At 49.5% G+C, this 20,272-nt stretch overlaps 1 long non-coding RNA gene across 1 annotated transcript; it reads left to right on the top strand.

Moving 5' to 3' along the window:
- Positions 1-6,170: 6,170 nt before the first annotated feature.
- Positions 6,171-19,375, top strand: LOC138172045 (uncharacterized). Its single transcript, XR_011171028.1, has 3 exons — positions 6,171-6,342; positions 6,517-6,649; positions 18,986-19,375. It is a non-coding gene; the product is annotated as an uncharacterized lncRNA (long non-coding RNA).
- The last annotated feature ends 897 nt before the right edge of the window (positions 19,376-20,272 follow it).

Below are 20,272 nucleotides of genomic sequence, written 5' to 3'. Positions count from 1 at the left end.
ATAGATGCCCATTTTCCAGCAGATTAGCACCTCCCAGCACTTCCTTTTTGTCTCTCCCTCTTTAAAGACAGGGTTTAAACTAGAGATCCCTGTGCTTCCCCTGAGAGCCAGGAAATGCCCATGGAAGTAAGCCAGCCAAGGCTACCCAATGTTAGTCAATGATTGTCTCTAGGACTCTGGACAAGCTTTCTTCTGACTCATCTGCTGTCAGGGCTCTTGGGTAGTGAATCATGACAGGTTCCTCATTCGCGGCCATCACGGCAGAGTGAGCTGACATGGCCACCAGTGCCCTCAGATGGGTTCGTTCTTCAGCTTATTCTGCTGAGCTCAAACTTGAGGCAGATGGGATTCAAAGGGCTCTGCCAAGTACCGAGCCTAGAGCCTGTCACATAGTAGGTGCTTAATAAATGCTTGTTTCCTATGGGACAGACCCACCCAAGGAAGATCCCATGCATGCTGAGAAGGTCATTTTAATTCTGCTTTGAGGTTTTGAGAGTTGATCATTATCATAAACCCTGCAAGTTTTGTGGGTTAGAACAGAAATTTTCTAAACTGGTGGCACCAAAATTTTTCTTCTAGAGAAAGAGAACTCTGGTAACCAAACCTGAAGGGGACCAAGAAGAAATCATGGGGAGAGGCCAGCAGAGGACAAAGTAACTAATACAATAAAAGGAATGAGAAACACTTAGACACATGCCTGAATCTAGCTTAGGTTTCATGAATTATCAAGAAACATTACCCAGGTAACAGAGGGGTAAGGAAAGGAATCTTGCTTTGCTGGTGCTGCTACTGTTACTACTGCTGTGGCTACCATTACTGTTACTATTGCTGCTGCTACTGTTACTATTGCTGACCTGCTGCTAGTGTTACTGTTACTACTGCTGTGGCTACCTTTACTGTTACTATTGCTGCTGCTACTGTTACTATTGATGTTATTGTTACTGTTACTACTGCTGCTATTGTTATTGTTACTACTGCTGTGGCTACCTTTACTGTTACTATTGCTACAGCTGCTGTTACTGTTACTATTGCTGACCTGCTGCTAGTGTTACTGTTACTACTGCTGTGGCTACCTTTACTGTTACTATTGCTGCTGCTACTATTACTACTGATGTTGTTACTGTTACTACTTCTGACCTGCTGCTATTGTTACTGTTACTACTGCTGGGGCTACCTTTACTGTTACTTTGCTGCTGCTACTGTTACTGTTACTCTGGCTGAGCTGCTGCTACTGTTACTATTGATGGTATTGTTACTGTTACTACTGCTATTGCTGCTACTGCTTCTGCTGCTGCTGTTGCTGATATGGAAGAGCACATTTATCAGATATCTTAGAAATGGAAAGATGCTGAAAGTGTGTGTACATGTGTGTTTGCACTCACCCCGTGCAGGGTCAGTGGTCAGACCCCTGCAGAATAAATGGATCTGCCAAACTTTGCAGAGTGAAAAGCCAGCATGGAAAAGCTGGTGACCAAGAAACATCTGGGATGTTAGAAAGAGGGACTCCCTTCCAGCCTGATAACCAAGGTTAGCCCAGGTCATCATTTATAGCAACATTAGTGACACTGAAAATGAGTCGTTATTACTGGCATTGGACTCAAACACCATCTTCTATTCCTGGCAAAATTCTAAATTGTGCTACTGAAGTGAAGTGAGGGTGTTCCAGTGTAACATGGGAAAGACTTGGCTAGTGGGCTGCTCTGGGCTGGTCTCAGAGAGTGGGAAGGAGGCAGTGGGCTGGGAGGCAGCAGGCTTGAAGGGCAGTTGCTGGTGACCTTCCCTTTGGGTCTAGGGCAGGGAGTCCCTTCAGGAGAAGGAGCTAGGTAGCAAGCCCAGGAGGCAGCAGGCCTGGAGGGGGGGAGGGAGTGGCCCAGGAGGCAGGGGTCCAAGAGGCAGTGGGCCCAGGGGGCAGTGGGCTCAGGGGTAGCAGTCCTGAGGGCCAATGGCCTGAAAGGTGACAGGCCCAGGAGTGTGGTATGCTCACCCTTCTCAGTAGTTTTAAGCTGGATGACCCTCCCTCGGAGGCTATGCTGTTCAGGTAAAGATTAGATCAGAGCCCTCTGGTCCCTCCCAGCTCCAGTTTCTGTGGACATCTGCATTTCATTAGAGCTCACATCTCTCTTGGAATGTTATATGAATGTTTAGGCTCAGGTTTTTGTTAAAGGTTCAACACCATTTTGATAGATTAGACAATTGAACAGAAAGAATGGCTAAATTCTCCCTCCCAGTTCTTGTCTCTAGGGAGCTGGGTCCATTCAGCCTTTAAGGAGGCTAGACAAAAGCTCCCCACCCACCTGATTTCAATTCTCTGCAACAAAGAAGCTGGCTTTGCAAAGAGAATCTCTCAACGGGATGGCCAGGGGCATCAGCAGTGGGTGGAGAGGAGATGGGTGCTGCCCCTCAGTAAGCAGAGGAAACAGGAGCACGTCAAATACTGAGAAGACAACAGGAAACTGGGCACCTCAGCTAGTACTCTAGAGGGGCTGTGGGGACTTGGGTCAGTCATTCTGCAAAGTGGCCTGGAGCCAGGCCTCCCAGTCACTAAGCCATAGCCCCTGGGATCCAGCAATGCCATTGCTGGGCCTGGACACCCCAAAGAGATCCAAGAAGGATGACACAGACTCCTGTGTCCTTCACAAATACTCATAGAAGCTTTTTTTGTGATGGCAGATGGCCAGAGACTAACCGTTCATTGACAGAGTCATCGCTGAACAGATGATGGTATGAGAATGTAGTTGAATATGGCTGTACTGGAAGAAATGGAAAAATGGGTGGTTTTTGAGAATGGGCTTCATGGAGAATATGGAAGTGAGGTGGGGCTGGAGAGGAGTGTGTGTATGGGGGAGGTGGGGGGTAGGCAGCCAGAGAGAAGGGGATTTACAGTCTCCCCACAAAGGAGTTCCTCAAAGCCCTAGTTCCATAGGTCCATTCTACAGATGAGAAATTGAGGTTTCTGGTCAGGAGCCTAAGCAGCTGGTACCAGGAGATTAATTAGTGAACAAGGTGGCTTTCTGCGGCCCTGGGAAAGGCCCCTTTCTGCTAAGTCAGTGCATTATGCTCTCCATCATTTTTGCTTCAATGTGCCTGGGTACTATGATGAAGGAGCCTGCCTAGAGTCACACGGGTGGTCAGCAGCCAGATCAGGGCCAAAGCTCCCACTCAGCCTCTTGTTCCACTAGAAGGCCCCCACTGGAGGGATCCAAAGAGCCCGTGACATCTCTCCCTCCGTAAGCCATACCATGGTTTTCTGGCAGGAGGATGGGTGAAGTTAGAGACTGCAGGAGGTTCTTTCCCATCCCACCCTCTTCTGTCTCCAGGCTTGGGAGCCATCAGAGGCCAGGCCAGTAATTAGGAGCCCCGCTGACATTTGTCCATGTGGGTCTGGCACAGCCTCCTTCTCTTCATTCTATGCTGAAGACAACCTCAGAGCTGGAAGCCAGAGGCCGAGACTGAGACGCCTCTGGACAGTAACCCAAGAGGCCAGGGCAGCCATGCTGGCATCTCTGGGCAGCAGGGGAAGCTGGAGAAAAAGCTGGGGCCTGAAGCTTTCCTATATTGACCAAAGGTCCCCCTTAGGGGCCTGAAAAGTAAAGCCTCTGGATTTGGTTTTCAAGGAGAATGCTGGATAAAGCCTTCTGGTCTCCCTGAGAAGCCAGTGTCCGGTCACAGTGTCATTCTGAGAAGTCTTGGGCAATTCCCCTCTCCCCCAGGCCTCCCTTTCCTCACCCGTAAAATGGGGGCATTGGGCCAGATGAACTCTGAGGTGCTGCCCAGCTCAGAATCTGTCTGAGAAGAATAACAATGACAATAGGACCAGGCACACAGTAGGGCTTCATAAATGTTTACTAATTGATAATAACAAGGGCTCCAGCAGCTTTGTGCTTTAGTGCTCCTGGAGCCCCAAAGCTGAGAGCCACCGGGGATCTCCGGGGTCATTTGTACAAGCTGGACAGAGCCACCAACGCTCTCCAGCAGCCTTCTTGACAAATGGCTGCCTGCACCAGGTCCTCAGATGAGGCAGACCCCCACCATCTGAGGCAGCTGGCTCCCTGCCCCCTGTTTGCCGATGTTGGCTGTATGCTGCCCTGAGCCCCTCCCCACCCCCACCCCCATCCCCTGCACTGCCTCCTGCCATTGGTCCTGGCTTTGGGTCTTCCATGGGCTGGCCCTCCAAAGTCTGAAGATGACCCCTAAGCTCTTTTTTCTCCAAACTCAATTCCTAGAGTTCATGATGTTGAGAGAAGGGGCAGCCTCTGCCATTTGAAAGGGCTCATGCATTCTCTTCATTCCCACAGAGCATGCCAAGATACCCAGGATCCTTGAGAGATGAGCTCAGCCCTCAGGGAAGGGCCTGGTGAGGACGCTTCCAATGCCTCTCTAGGGATAAGAAGGGGATGCAGTCTCTAGTCAGAGCCCTTCACCCGTGGGGGCCATGGAGGAGGGGAGACAGCAGTCAAGTTTCCCTGGGGATGGGGGTCACCCCTGGACCTGCCTAGAGGGATTATGTTACCTGGGGATGGTGGGTGGGGGCAGGGCAGCACCCTGTACATGTGGAGGGGCTGGTGCAGAGGAGAATGGCTGCTTCCCCCCCCCCCGAAGGTCCCTCCCCCCCCCCCCCCACTCCATCTGAGAAGGCTGACTAGGACAGCAGCCTCCATTGCCTTTTCTCTCCCTAGCTTCTATTCCAACCATGAGGACGATTCCCTCCGAGTCCCCAGTGGTCTCTTAGTAGCTGAGCCCAATGGCCTCTGGCCCTGTGCATCACCCTCCCCTCCTGGATCCTCTCTCCTCTCCTGGCTCTCCTCCTCCCCCTCTGACTCCTTGGCTGGATCCTGATGAGAGTCATGGCCACTACTGGGAGGCGTCCCTCCTGCCTCTAACCCTAACTGCCTCTGCTCTCTCTTACTGTAGGTCTCACAAACGACCTTCTCTATGGGATAACGCTCTGATCTACTCCTGCCCAAATCTCTTTCTCTAAACATCTCATCATACATCTCCAACTACCCAAGGCACATCTAGAATTGGGAAATAGGAATTCCCACAGAAAGCAAAAGCTCACTAGCTTTCCCCCAAACCTTTCCCTGCTCCTCCCTTCCCTGTTCCTGGGGACAGTGGCAGCTTCCCAGTCCCCTAGGCTCTGATCTAAGGCCTCTCAGACCCCCCAGATCCAAGCCGGTCTCATTTCTGCCCCTTCCCTTCTCTACCCCTGCCCCCACCCTGCTGCAGACCCTTATCACCCCACACCTGGACTGTGGCTGCTGGGGGGTGGGGGGGGGTCTGCCCGAGTCTCTCCCCACTCCAGTCCAGTCTCTATTCAGCCAGTAAAATGACTTCCCTAAAACACGTGTCTGACCATGTCACCCCTAGTCAGTGTGCATGCTTGACTTGCTATTCCCTCAGGACAGGTACAAACTGCTCTTCATGGCCTTCAATGCCCTTCAGCCCCGGCCCCCTCCTCCCCTTCCCCTTCCTGTCTTCTCAGGCCTCTTAGGTCCAGTGACTCGGGCCTCCAGCTGTTCTTCTGACAAGCCCCTCTCTCCATCTCTGGCTCCCAGTGTGAAGGAAGCCTTTCTAATCTTGCTTCATTCAGGACCCTCCCTCTGCCAGTGTAGCCAGTCTGGTGCCGGTTTGTTTGCATGAGTTTGCACCCATTTAGACTGTGAGCCCCTCGGGATCAGGGCCTGCTTTTGCCTTGTATCTCCCGACCTCGGAACAGCGCATGCTGGCTGACTGACTGGCCTAGCTGCACTCCTGTCAGGGTCCCAAAGCTGCTTGGGTGGGCCAGACCCGAGAGCCCAGGAGGCCCCTGCCAGGCTGAGATGCCAGGACTTCAGTCAGTGCTCCTTAGAGGCTAATCTACCTTGGTGGTGATGGGGCTGGGGCCCTGTCTTGGTTCCCACCTCCTCCCCCAAGCTTCGAGTAGCAAGCCAAGACAGCTGGGAGATTAGGGAACAAGGCAGCTCTCTACTTCTCTGGGGAAGGCCCCTTTCTGTGACAGCCTTTAATTATTCTCTGCCTTATTTAGATGTCAAGATTCACTGGAGCTCCTAAGGACACTGATGGAGGGGGTGGGGAGACAGCCCTGGGAGTGGTGCATCCTGCGGGGGAGGGGGGGGCCAGGAAGGGGTCCAGCCTCTTCACAAGCCTGACTTGGGTGGGGGAGTGGGGGATGGGGGAGCCAGAGAGGCGGTGAGGGAAGAGGCCTGGGCCCAGAGATGGCTGAGCCCCCTCCCCTGCCTCACTGTCCCACCTAAATGATTAGCCTTCTTCTCCCTCCAGCCAAGCCTGTCCCCTCGATGCTGAGAGGACATCTGAGCCCCAAGGAGTCCCAGAGCAGCCGGGGTAAGGACATGATGACCTGGTCCAGTTTAATGACTTGGGCCTTGGTTTGCTCAGGGTCCGGCTGGATGGCCCAGGTTTCTGAGGTCTCTTGTAACCCTACCCCTATGATCCTACAGCCCCCAGATTTGGCTTTCCCTTCCCGATCCTTTGCTGGACTGATTGTTACATTTTCAGGAGCCTGGACACCTCAGGAATCAGCCAATGCTACCAGTCGGGACTTGGCTTATTGTGCTTTTGATTGTTCAGACTAAAGAAAGTGATGAAGAAAATGGCAAACCTCAGATCCAGCCTAGCTGTGTGACCCTGGGTAAGTCATTTAACCCTTGTTTGCCTGTCTTTTCTCATCTGTAAAATGGGCACCAGCCTTCCTGGTTCATTGTGAGGATCAGATGAGAGAGTGTAGGTAACAGCGCCCAGCTCCAGGCCTGGCATGAGGGAGGTGCCCCATAAAGGCACACTACTAGTTTGCCAAGTTTTTCTTGATATTTTCCGCGTTTTCGTTGCCATAGTTGTCCCAAGGGTCCGTCCCCCTTCCAGAGATCCATCCCAAATGACAAATGACATTTTGGGAAGGGAAAAGTAAGTCAGCCTGACATTGGCAGCATCAGCCAAGTCTGCCATCGAGCTCCTGGGGCTGGCTGTGGCCCTGGCACCTCCGCGGAGGGCGCCTCCCTGCATCCCTCTGTGCCACCCGGCCACTGCCTGACGCTCTGGATCTTTCTGGCTTTGTCTCTCTGATGTATCCTTGTTCTTTCCGGAGTCTGTTGTCACTGTGTCTGCATCTGTCCGTGATGCCAGCCGTTATTGGCACCAGTGTTGACAGTATCGGTAATGCTATCACTATTTTAGGCAAGGCTTTTCTTTTGGAGAGTCGCTTGTGAAACATTCCCCAGCACACCCAGGCAGCCTCCCCTGCATGCTGAGGGCTGCTCTGAGCTTGGCTCAGGGAGCCTTTCTAGTCCTTGTTCATGTTCTCCTTCTCTCCTCAGTGCAGTTTGCAGGGATTCACTGGTTGGCCTGTGAGGCCTCCTCCTAGAGGGACCAGACCAGTGTGCACTTTGCATGTCTCTGCTGAGCACAGTCTTTCACACAGTAGATCAGGGAACATGCTTTTTAACACTGGATCAGATGGAAGCTGTTTGGCTGTGGCAGAAATGCAAGCACCCTGTGCTCTATTCAAGTCACTGGGGAACTTCCTAGACAGGAGATCCCCACGTGACAGGTCTTGTGGCTGTGGGGTCTCAGAGAACTTCAGGGGGTTTTCTTATCTGTTTAGTGTCTCATGAACTTGATGCAGCCCCTTTCCCTTCTCTTCCTAACATGGCTGCAGGACCTCAGCTACCTCGGGTCACAGGGATTTGGCTGTTGTCAGGCTCTTGGAGCAAGGCACTCTGGGGGAACAAGTATCTCAGAGCATCCCTGAGAGCCATGTGTACTATGGAGATCTGTGTGAGAAAGAGACCCAAGGGAGTCTGTGAGAGGAGAAACAAAGCAAGAAAAAAAGAAAGGATGGAAGGAAAGAAAAGAAGAAAGGATGGAAGGAGATGGAAAGAAAGAAAGGAAGGAAGGAAGGAAGGAAGGAAGGAAGGAAGGAAGGAAGGAAGGAGGGAAGGAGGGAAGGAGGGAAGGAGGGAAGGAAGGAAGGAAGGAAGACTGGCTGGACTGACTCCCTGTTACCCTCATCCAAATCCCCGCTGCTCCTGTAATTCTTCTCCTCCCCTCTCCCTCCCCCTCCCTTCTCCTCCTTCTATTCCCCTCTCCTTCCTCTTCCTTCCTCCTCTCCTCTCCCTCCTCCCCTCTTCTCCTCATTTTACTTCCTCCAAGGGAACCTTGTGGCCTGGAGCCCCCTCCCTTGCTGGCTGTCTCCTCTGGGTGAGTTCTAACTTAGCGCATCATTCCTAAGAGCTCTGAAGTGCATGGTTGGTGGAGGACAGGAACTGGCCTTTCAAACAAGATTCTTTGTTTTGAGAAAGAAGAAGCCAGGCCAGGTTGCCCCTCACAAGCCACTGATCAGGTGTGCGCAGCTCCCTGGCCTTTCCCCTCAGGCGTCCCCGAGGGGCTCCCAAAGGCCCGCAGGAGGTTCCTGGAATGGGCCCCAGAGGGCATCCAGACCCACCCCCTCATCTTACTGATGAGGGCGCTGGGCTTCAGAAGCTGGGGGACAGCCGAGTCGGGATTTGCACAGAGCTCTTTGGCCTGCTGTGCTGCTCCAGGGCTCCGGGCAGCCTTGCTGACCTTTCCCTCTGCGATACTCTTCATCTGCTCTCTGAAACACGCCTGCCTGGGTCTGGGCTGCTTTTCCTGGGCTTTGCCCCTGTGTGAGCTGCCAGGATACCAGCCATGTGGACTCTGATTGGCTCCATCCCTTCTGGCCAGGAGGAGCATTTAGCCTAGCTGACAGCTCCTGCCTGTTCTGGTTAATGGCAGAGAACAGAATGGGGAGGGAAGCCCAGCATCACAGCCCTGGCAGGAGCTTATGAGGCTGAGGAAGGTGCCCAGCCGCCTGCAGACCCTTGGCCCCTGTGGCTGGACTAGCCAACTAGCCTCGGACCTGGTGTTTCTTTCCAGCTGCCATTTGTGGGCAGGAAGGGAATAAGCATTTATATGGTACCTCCTGTATACCAGGCATTGTGCTTTACAAATATTACCCTCACAGCCTTGAGAAGTAGGTGCAAAATATCCCTATTTTGCAGCTGAGGAAACTGAGGCAAACAGCACTTAAGTTACTTTCTCAAGATCACAGAGTGAGGAAGTGTTTGAGGCTGGATTTGAACTCAAGTCTTCCTGTCCCCAGGACCAGTCACAACTCAGAACAAGAGATGTCCCTCTTGCCTGTGTTTGCACCCCCAGCGCCTCTTTAATAGATGCTCTGGCTGTTTGTTGTAGAGGCCTTCTAGGGGGCGCCATAGTGTGAGAGCTCCTGGAGTTGGGAAGCCCTGAGTTCCAATTCAGTCTCAGATACCTACCGTGTTTCCCCGATAATAAGACACTGTCTTATTAATTTTTTGGACAGAAAAACACCAGAGGGCTTATTTTCAGGGGAGGGCTTATTTTAATGAACATTGACAGCAATTTTAATGAACAGGTAAATGTGAACAAAAAAATGTACCTTTATTCAATAAGCAAATCACTGGGGAAGAACAGGATGACGCGCTCACTGCTGCAGCTCTGACTGGATGCAGCTCGGTGTGCGTTTCACGGGGGGGGCGGTGCATACAGAGGGTAATGTAATGTAGCGTGTAGCGCAGGGGATCACCTTCACTACAGTAGCGATCTCAATAGGGCTTATTTTCGGGGGAGGGCTTATTTTTGGGATAGGTCTTATTATCGGGGAAACACAGGTAGTAGCTGTGTGAGCCAAGACAAGCCTCAATTTCCTCAGTTGTAAGAAGGTAATAATAATAACATCCACTTCTCAGGGTTATTGTGAGGGTCAAACAAGATAATACTTGGCACCTAGCACAGTGCCTTGTATACAGTAGGCACTTAATAAATGCTCATTTCCTTCCTATCTGGCACCGGGGTAGGTTTTGAGCCCTGGGGTCTTTCTGTCTGACTCTAAACCCATGTGGCTAACCACTGTGCCACACAGCCTTCCAGCAGAATGCAGGCTCCTTCAGGGTGAAGGCTGCAGGATGCATAGAATTCAGGCTACATCCAGAAAGTCTTTGCAGCAGCCACGATGCAGTGGAGACTTTGTTCTGAATGGTGTAGATGGTGACAGGCCCTCCCCCCCCCTTGGTCCCCAGATCAGATGCAAATTCATTGTGGAGCCATAACCAGTCAGGAGAAATCAATGAGGAGGCAGGAAGCACACCTGCTTATGAGCTGCTCTGGAGATTTATCCAGGTGGGGGAGGAGGGGAGCCGGCTCCCTTCCCCCAATCCTGCCTGCTCAGCTTCTGGGGACCCTGCAGCATCAGGGGCAGGGGACCCCCATACACAGATGACTGGGGGGGCAGAGAACCTGCAGCGCCCCCCAGCTCTCATCCTGGGTTGGGGGGGCCCTAAGTCAGCAGCCTGGCATCTGGGTCTCCAGGGTCTCTTTCCCTAGTGGCTGATGGTGAGCCAGAGGCTTCTCTCTGGGGACAAAGACCACAGGCCTTCAGTTCCAGGGCTGGATGCTTCTCCCATGAGGAGAGTCCTGGGGGTAAGGGTGGGGACTGCAGGGACAGAGCTTGGGCCTGAAGGCGGGAGGTGCTGGGAGGAGGGCCAGGATGGCCCAGGCCTAGTCAGGTAAGAGGCCATCTGGAGGAGCTGGGTCGTGAGCCTGGGCCCTCACCAAGCCAGGTGTTCAGGTGAAGACCCAGCAGTGTGCCCCCGGCCCTTGTCCAAGGTTCCCGTGAGCCAGCCTCTGCCTCTGAGCTCCTGACCAGGGTCTAGAGCAGGTTTCTCCAGGAGGGAGCCCCCAGTGCCCACGCGTCTCCCTCCTTCCTGGCTCCTGACTGACCCAGAGCCGGGCTCTGGAGACACTGGGAGGGCGGCCTCAGAGGCTTGCCTGTTTTCAGGGTGTGTCAGGCTGATGAACAGAGCTCTCTCAGGTGGATGGGATGCCTCCCATCTGCCTCCAGCCCTGATCCCCCAGCATGGAGGAAAGATGGCTTCCAAGTTTGGCTCAAACTCCACCTGGTACAGGAATCCGTTGGTCAGTCCACAATCACTTATTAAACTCCTGCTGTGTGCAGGAGGGCAGAAACAGTCTGTGCTCTCCAGGGGCCTTTGGTCTAATTGTGAAATACCTATGGCATAGATGCAGTCCAGAGGGAAGGCAGGGAAGGGAGGGCCTGGGGAAGGCCCCTTGAAGGTGGGGCTGGAGAACACTCCATGAGTGGGAGATGAGGGAGGACAGAAGGCCCTGCATGCAGGACAGCCTCAAAGGTGTGGTCTTGGCAGGTGGCATGTCCTGGGGCACCCCCCTCTGGGTGGAGGCAGTGAGCTGGGAGAAGCCTGGGGAGGCAGGATGGGCCAGGGGACCAGGGACAATTTAGTATTCGATCCCAAAAGCCCCAAATCAGGCCGTCAGGACCCACTGCCATTCTGAGTTCTCTCTTCTCCCCAGGGGCCGAGCGGCTGCCAGGTGATTCTTCTGGACCCCTGTCCAGGTGGTGCTGCGGGGCCCATCCCCTACACCCTGCCAGCTGTGAGACCCCATTGAGCTGCCCCTCCCCCCAGCAGAGCCTCCTAGTGGGCGGGGCCATCTCTGCCTTCCTCAACAGTGCACAGGTGACCTTTCCCCAAGCTCATTCGGAGCTTTGAAAAGGGCACTGCTTGACGTGTTAATGCCAAGGTCTGCTGCCTGACGTCGCTTGTCTGATCTATTCATAAAGTCTCTGTTTAAGACAAAAACCTCCCTCCACGATGGGTCCTTGGGATGCTGGCCCGGCCCTGGGGAAGGCTGGGGCAGAGCCCTCCCAGCCGGCCCAGCTCTTCTGAGGAGAGAACAGTCCATCCCACCAGGGCAGACCCTCCTCTAAGGGGTTCCTCGGGATGGGCTCAGCCAACCCCCATTCTCTCCACAGTGCTGCAGGGAAAGGGGCAGCCTTCTAGAGAATGTCCTGCACTGCCCAGGCTGTGGGCAGAGATGCTATGGGCTGGGAGGGCCCCTCTTCCTGGCCCTGCTTGAGGTAAGCAGCCCTCCTGGCTAGTCCCATGCATGCCCGGCCCCTCAGTGGGCTCTGAATGCCCTAAGGGCTCAGGGGCACTTGAACAACTCCCTGAGAATCCACTTGCAGCATAGACCCTGGGCCTGACAGGTGGCTCTGTAGTCCACAGTCCTGGGTTCGAATTCTGGGTCTGCTACTTACTACCTGGATGACCTTGGGAAAGTGATTTCCTCTCACCATGCCTCATTTTCCTCCTCTGTAAAAGAGGGGGTTGGAGTAGATGGCTTCCAGCTGGACAGTCCAGGGCCCACTGCCCTTGGTCTTCTAGGGCTGAGCAGACACGGGGAGGTGATTTAAGGTCAGATACCCTTCAGTAGGCTCCAGGGCAGAAATGGGGACATCCTGCCCTCAGTCACACATTGAGGAAAGAGAAAACCAGGAGGTCTGGGCTAGGCTGGGCTGCGTTTCTGTATGTGGGACACAGTGTCTCAGCAGAATGGTCTGAGACTTGGAGACCTAAGAGAGTTTGGGACAGCTGGTTGATGTCCTTGGTGACTCAATTCTGGGTGAACTCTTTCCAGGTACTTGGGGTGCTGCCTTTAAGGAGTCTGCTTGGGACGAGTTCCCCCAAAGCCCCAGCCAGTCCCTTCCCAGAGGATGGAAGCAGAGTGTGCATGCTGGTGGGATCAGAGATTAGTTTAAACTTGACTGGGAAGTTCCTACTCTAGACAACTCCTTCTGAGGCTCCCTTCCAGCTGCTCAGAGCCAGACGGGCATTCCTCATCACTGGCACAGGCAGCCCGAGGCATCACCCAGTCCCTCTGGTCCACTGCAGAGCCACGGTCCCATTTGTGTAGGGCGGCTCTGAGGCTGATGGCAGAGATGTGCGTAACCATTGTCCCCTTGGCCAGACATGCCTCTGGGCAGCTCCCCCAGCTCAACGGTTTCTCTCCATCACCAAATATGGAATGAACATGCACTCTGAAGCAGCCAGTCAGGGGAACAGGATGAGGTCTAGCTGTGGGGAAAGGAGAACCTTACCCCCCAAGGAGACAGAGCCCAGGCCATGGCTGCTGGCCAGAACAGGGCGCCTTAGCTGCAGGGTGTCACGTGTCCCTTTGGCAGGCACAATCGTGCTTCTATAAATATTTTTGTACCTATCTGCCCATTTTCTCTTTTAGGGTATCTGACTTGCAATGGGATTACCGAGTCAAAAGGTATACACAGTTAATTATTTGGGATTACAGTTCCAAATTGTTTTCTAAGGTCAGATATCCTTGGCTGGACCAATGAACAATTCCACCAACAATGCACTCGTGGGTCTGCCCTCCCATTGCCTCTCCAACAGTCTTCCCTTTCCTGTTTTGTCCTGTTTGTCAGTGTGATGGCTATCAGGGAGGACCTCCCAGTTGTCTTAATGTGGTTTCTCTTGTTATTAGTAATTTGGAGCCTTTTTCATATGGTTGATGGCACGCCATTGTTCTTTTGACAGCTGCCTCAATAAACCCTTTGTTGGCCATTTGGTCATTTCTGTATTAGAGGTGAAGCTTGTACATAGTGACACTAATTCCTGATGGATCTCCCGTATCAGACCTTCATCAGAGACACTTGGGGAGAAGTCTTTTCCCAGTTAACTGTTTCCCTTCTAATTCTCACCTCATTTCTGTTGTTTGGGCAAGAACTTTTACATTTCATTTAATCAAAATTGTCCCTTTTGTTTTTAGTGATTCCCTTGTTTGATCAAGAACTCCGTCCCTAACCATGACTGAGAAAAAAAAAAAAACATTTCTCTTCCTGCTCCCCTCGTTTGTATCGAATATGACCCTTTATATCTAAGCCCTACATCCATGGGGAGCCTATGGGGGAATTTGCTGTGAGATATTGGTCTAAACTAAGGGTTCCTAACCTTTCTTGGATCCTGGGCCCCTTTGGTCATCAGTCTGAAGTTTCTTCATCTCTTCTTGGAAGAAGATTTTTAAAAGCATAAAACAAAATGGATAGGATTGCAGAGTTACCTGGAAATATAGCCTTGTCCATGTGTGGGCCCCAGGGGAAGAGCCTCTGGCCCCAGTCTCATGTCTGCTATACCCCATTCTAGTTCTCCTGGCAGCTTTGTTGTCATCATCGTTGTGCTGTTTCCTCTTCTCTTTATTTCTTTGGGTTTTCAACATTTGCTTTTATAAGATTTCGAGTTCTAAGTTTTTCCCTCTCCCCTCTCTCCTCCCCAAGATAGCATGTAATCTGATGCACACTGTAGGTGTCCAGTCATATTAAATACATTTCCACATTAGGCATGTTGTGAAAGAAGAATCAGAGAGAAAATAGTGGCTTCGATCTGCATTCAGACTCCACAGTCCTTTCTCTGGATTTGGATGGCATTTTCCATTGTGAGTCTTTTGGAGTTGGCTTAGGTCCTTGCATTGCTGAGAAGAGCTAAGTCTATCAAAGTCATTGAACACTGTGGCTGTTTCTGTGAACAATGTTCTCCTGGTTCTGCTCAATTCACTCAGCATCAGTTCATAGAAGTCATACCAGGTTTTTCTGAAGTCCACCTGCCCATCATTCCTTATAACACAATAGTATTCCACTACATTCATATATCACAGCTTGTTCAACCACTCCCCAATATATGGGCGTTCCCTCAATTTCTATAAATAATGTGATACATATGGGTCCTTTTCCCATTGGTATGATCTCTTTGGGATACGGTCCTAGAAGTGGTATTGCTGGATCAAAGGGTCTGCACAGTTTTATAGCCCTTTGGGCATAGTTCCCAATTGCTCTCCAGAATGGTTGGATAAGTTCACAACTCCGTCAACAATGAATTAGTGTTCCAGTTTTCCCACATCTTCTCCGACATTTATCATTTTCCTGTTTTGTCATGTTAGTCAATCTGATCAGTGTGATGTGGAACCTCCAAGTTGTTTTAACATTGTACACAGTAACAGCCACAGTGTTTGATGACTGACTTTGATAGACTTAGCTCTTCTCTGCAATGCAAGGATCTAAGACAATTCCAAAAGACTCATGATGGCAATGCCATCCACATCCAGACAAAGCAATGTGGCGTCTGAATGCAGACTGAGCGTGCTCTGTGCTCTCTCTCTCTTGTTGCTGTTGTTTTGTTTTGTTTCTTTTTTCTTGTGGTTCCTTCCATTGGTTCTAATTCTTTACAACATGACTAATGTGAAAATGTGTTTAATATGAATGGATATATAGAGCCTATGTCAGACTGCACACTGTCTTGGGGAAAAGGGGAGGGGAGGAAGGAGAAGAAAATTTAAAACTCAAAATCTTACAGAAGTGAATGCTAAAAACTAAAAGTAAATAAATGTATTAAAAACAAAACAATAAATTTTATGTAATCAGAGAGGTCCATTTTGCATTTCATAACATTCTCTGTCTCTGGTTTGGTCATAAATTCTTCCCTTCTCCATAGATCTGACAGGTAAATTATTCCTTGCTCTCCCAGATTGCTTACACTTATCAGCCTTTATACCTAGATCATGCCCCATTTAGACTTGTGAACTTGGTGTACAGTGTAAGACATTGATCTATGCCCAATTTCTGCCATACTATTTTTTGAGTTTTTCCAGCAGGTTTTGTCAAATAGTGAATTGTTATCCCAGAAACTGGAGTGTTTGGGTTTATTAAATAGTAGATTACTTTAGTCATTGACTGCTGTGTGTCTCGTACCTAATCTATTCCTCAGCCAGTACCAAATAATTTTGGTGATTGCTGCTTTAGTCCTAGATCTGGTAGAGCTGAATCCTGTGTCCTGGCAGCTTTTGTGAAGCAGTGTGTCCCTTCCCCAATATTTGGAATCTTTGGGTTTATTAGACATTATACAACTGTGGTCTATGGACTTGGTTCTTGTGTTCTAGTCTGTTCCACTAGGTACTTCTTTATTTTTAATTTTTTTTTATGAGCAGTCAGGGTTAAGTAACTTGCTCAAGGTTACAAAGCCAGTTATTTCTGGGTGTGGTGCTGAGTATCTGAGCCTGGGATTCAATCTCCAGGTCATCCCAACACTGGAGCCAGTGCTCTTACTCGCTGAGCCACCTGGCTGCCCCTAAGCAATTGGGGTTAAGTAACTTGCTCAAGGTTACATGGCCAGGTGTTTCTGGGTGGGTGCTAAGTGTCGGAGCCTGGATTCGATCCCCAGGTCATCCTGACACTGGAGCCGGTGCTCTTACTCACTGTGCTACCTGGCCGCCCCTTTATTTTTAATTTTAAAATACTATTTAACTTTTTCCAATTACATTAAAAATAATTTTAATGTTTTTTTTTTTTTTAAAGTTTTGAGCTCCAAATTCCATCCCTCTTTCTCTGTCCCCCCACCTCTGCTCTGAGACAATAAGCCACCATAGGATATACACATGCAATCGTTTTCCATTTTATGGAAGAAGACTCAAAAGAAAGAGAAAGCAAGAAGGAAAGAAAGAAAGACAGTCTGCTTCAGTCTGTATTCAGACAACATCAGTTCTTTCTCTGGAGGCGGATAGCATTTTTCATCATGAGTCCTTTGGGATTGTCTTGGATCATCTAGTCGCTGAGAATAGCTGTGTCACTCACTGCTGTTCATTGTGCAATGTGGCTGTTACTGTGGACAATGTTCTCCTGCTTCTGCTCCCTTCCCTCTGCATCAGTTCATGTTAGTCTTCCCAGGTTTTTCTGAAGTCTGCCTGCTCATCCTTTCACATAGCACAGCAGCATTCCATCACAATTATATGGCACAGTCGCTGGGCATCGCCGCATTTGGCAATAGTTAGCCATCATAAAGAGAGTTGCTAAAATATTTTTGTACAAATAGGTTCTCCCCCCCCCCCCGTCCCCTTTTTACATCTTTGGAATACACACCTAGCAGTGCTATTGCTGAATCAAAGGATCTGCACAGCTTTGTAGCCCTTTGGGCATGAACTCCTTTTTAAAGGAAAGATTCTTGACCTTTTGCTTGCCTAGAAAAGTTTATTTTTTCTAATTGCAAAAAGTGTGGCACTGAAGCTATAAACTGATTTAGGTAGAAAGAATGATTTATGATTTTTTATTCTATTGTCATGGCCAAGCTCTGGATAATTAATATTTTTCCAATTATTTATCTGAGAATCAGAGAGAGAGACAGAGATAGAAATGGAGAGAGGGTTGGAGAGTGAGGGGGAGGAGGAGCAGCAGCAGCTGAAGCAACTGATGAAGGATATTTTCCAGAAGAACAACCGTAAGCCTTATTCTGGCCAGAGCCTTGCCTTTCCCTGGCTCACTGATCAGCTGAGGAAGAGATTTATTAAGAGTGATGGGGGAGGCCCTCAATGATCATGACTTGGAGGAGCCACTGGAATAATAATGAATTTTCTCCATGTTCTCTTTCACTGCTGCATGCAATGGGTGGCGTAGCTTTTTACTAAGTGGTTTTTCTGTTTTAAATTTTGCTTTAGAGCCATGACCCTAATTCCCACTTTTCCCAATGCTCATTCTGAATAAATGGCTGAACTCTGACAGGATTTCATTTAAAAATTTTTCAGCATGATGATGATGATGATGATGATGATGATGATGAACTGACATTTGTACAGGGCCAGGCACTGTGACAAGTGCTTTATAATCTGCCTTGCCCTGGAACACACAGCTCTCTCTCCACCTCACCACCCAGCTGCTAATCTTCCTCCTTAAAGATACTGGTTCACCGTTTTCCTTCTGGGCTTTATCCTTCCCTAGCTTAGGAATTTGGACTAAACTGATCTCTTCACTGGAATCTGGTCAGAGCGCTTTTGTGGTCTATTTTTGAGAATTATTTCTCTAGTGTAAGTGTTAATTGTTCTTCAAAAGTTTGATAAAATTCTCCTGTGAACCATCAGAACCAGGGAGTTATTTTTCTCCCACTGAAGTTAGTACTATTTCCTTTTCTAAGACTGGATTCTTTAAAATCTGTTTGATCTTTTGTTAGTTGAAGTATTTTAGATTTTGAAGGCATTTCTCTTTTTCTTTTGTTTTCTCAGTTTTTAAATATCATTGCATGCAGGAGATTCTGAGAATTTTATTTTTCAAGCATTTTATTTTAGTGTGATTTCAACTTGGTCCCTTGCTATTTTGTTGATTGGATTTTCCACTCTTCTCAATCAGATTGGCTAAATATTTGATAATTTTATTAGTACTTTCAAAGATTTTTATTGATCATTTCTATAGGGATTTTTTAAAGTTTCTAATTTCTAATTCACTTCTAATACTTGAAATTTCATCTTTTGCACTTATTTTAGATTTGTTTACCTGTTGACTTTCCAATTTTAAAATCCACTTTCAGTTCATCAATTGTCTCCTTTTATATGTTGTTAATGTATATTTGTGGGGATATGCTTTTCCCTTGGGCCCTGCTTTAGTTTTATTGCAGAAATTTGGTATATTGTTTCATCAGGATCATTTTCTTTCACACAATTTCTGTGATTTGTTCTTTGACCTGCTCATTATTTAGGGTTTCATTGTTATGTCTCCATTTGCATCTGTATTTTCTTTAATACTTCCTGAACTGATTGCTATTTTTATTGTTTTGTGGTTTGTAAAGGATGTATTTAAAATTTCTACCTTTTTACATTTTTTTGCAGTGTCTCTGTGCCCCAATTCATGGTTGTTGTTTTGTAAAAGTTCCATGTGCTCCTGAGAAACATGTCTATTTTTAGGAGCCCCATTTAGAAGATGCCGCAAGTCTTTTAGCTGTAGTCTCCCCAACAATTGGCTCGATTCTCTGTCCCCCTTCGTTCATCTTTCTGTTATTCTTGTCCAAAACGGAGGGAGGGACACTGAAAGCTCCCGCCTCCATTTCTTTACTGCCAGTGTCCGCTTGCGCATTCCTTCCTGTCTGCCTGGACATTTAATTGTTCCTGTCTCTTTTCTCCTTTCAGTTAAGTAATCACGTACAATCCAAACCCCTCCTTCCTCTTCAACCCGTTTTGTCTGCTGGCTTTTTAGACATTTGTTTCCCCACATCTTTTTTTCTGAAAAGACTTCCTTTCTCTTGGTTTATTCCTGATTTCTCTTTTCTGTCAATTTCAGACTTTTGTGCTTTGATTCATGGTCCTCATACTTATTCTTAATTTCCTGGAGGGAAGTTCAAGGGCAGCTACGTGGCGCCATAGCGCATAAAGAGCTGGTTCTGGAGTAAGGAGGATCAAGGTCAAATCTGTCCTCAGATGCTTGCTAGCTGTGTGACCCTGGGCAAGTCACTTTACCCGGTGTGCCTCAGTTTCCTCATCTGTAAAATGGGCTGAAGAAGGAACTGGCAGTATCTTTGTCAAGAAAACCCCCAACTGGGGCGGCCAGGTAGCACAGCGAGTAAGAGCACCGGCTCCAGTGTCGGGATGACCTGGATCAAATCCGGGCTCAGATACTCAGCACCACACCCAGAAATAACTGGCCGTGTAACCTTGAGCAAGTTACTTAACCCCAATTTCTTAGGAGCAGCCAGGTGGCTCAGCGAGTAAGAGTACCGGCTCCAGTGTTGAGAAGACGTGGAGATCAAATCCCGGGCTCAGACACTTAGCACCCACCCAGAAACACCTGGCCGTGTAACCTTGAGCAAGTTACTTAACCCCAATTGCTTAGGGGCAGCCAGGTGGCTCAGCGAGTAAGAGCACCGGCTCCAGTGTTGGGACGACCTGGAGATCGAATCCCGGGCTCAGATACTCAGCACCACACCCAGAAATAACTGGCCGTGTAACCTTGAGCAAGTTACTTAACCCCGATTGCTTTAAAAAAAAAAAAGAAAAGAAAACCCCAAATGGGGTCATGGAGCATCAGACGTAACTGAAGTAACTCGTCATTGACAATTTCCTATGTTCCTTGTGGAATTAAAGCTTCTCCTTCCCATCATCTCCACCATCTAACCTGTCTCTCCAGGAAGACTTCTCCGACTTCTGCAGCTCCCAGGGAGCTCCTCCCCACTTGAACCTCCCTCACAAATGCATGTCCTCTCTCCTTGGAAGCCTAAGCCCCCTGAGGGAGGAAATCCCATTGGACTTGTGACCTGCTGTAAAAGTGGAATCCTGGGATGCCTCTGGGCCCAGCCCTGTTCCTGATGGACGAGCTTCTACAAGAGGGCCTCTCCCAGTGGGAGAGTCCATCCACTCCTACTGGTGACCAGACCCGGGGAGGGCCTCGGCTCTTCCTCTCTCCTATTTCCCTGCATGCTGTTTCGGCAGGTGATGATGGTCTTCTCACACCTCATTGTTCTTCCCCTGAGAAATCCCTCTCCCCTTTCTTCCATGTCTCCCAAGCTTGCCCATCCTTTGAGGCTCAGCTAAAGGATGATCACTTCTAGGAGGACTTCAGTTCTGGCAGAGG

This window comes from Petaurus breviceps, unplaced genomic scaffold (assembly GCF_028583685.1).
Source record: "Petaurus breviceps papuanus isolate PSGF00001 unplaced genomic scaffold, PetGlider_PUasm1.0 490, whole genome shotgun sequence".
Taxonomy (NCBI): domain Eukaryota; kingdom Metazoa; phylum Chordata; class Mammalia; order Diprotodontia; family Petauridae; genus Petaurus; species Petaurus breviceps.
Note: the sequence above shows the minus strand (reverse complement) of the source record. Positions and strands in the feature narration are given on the sequence as shown.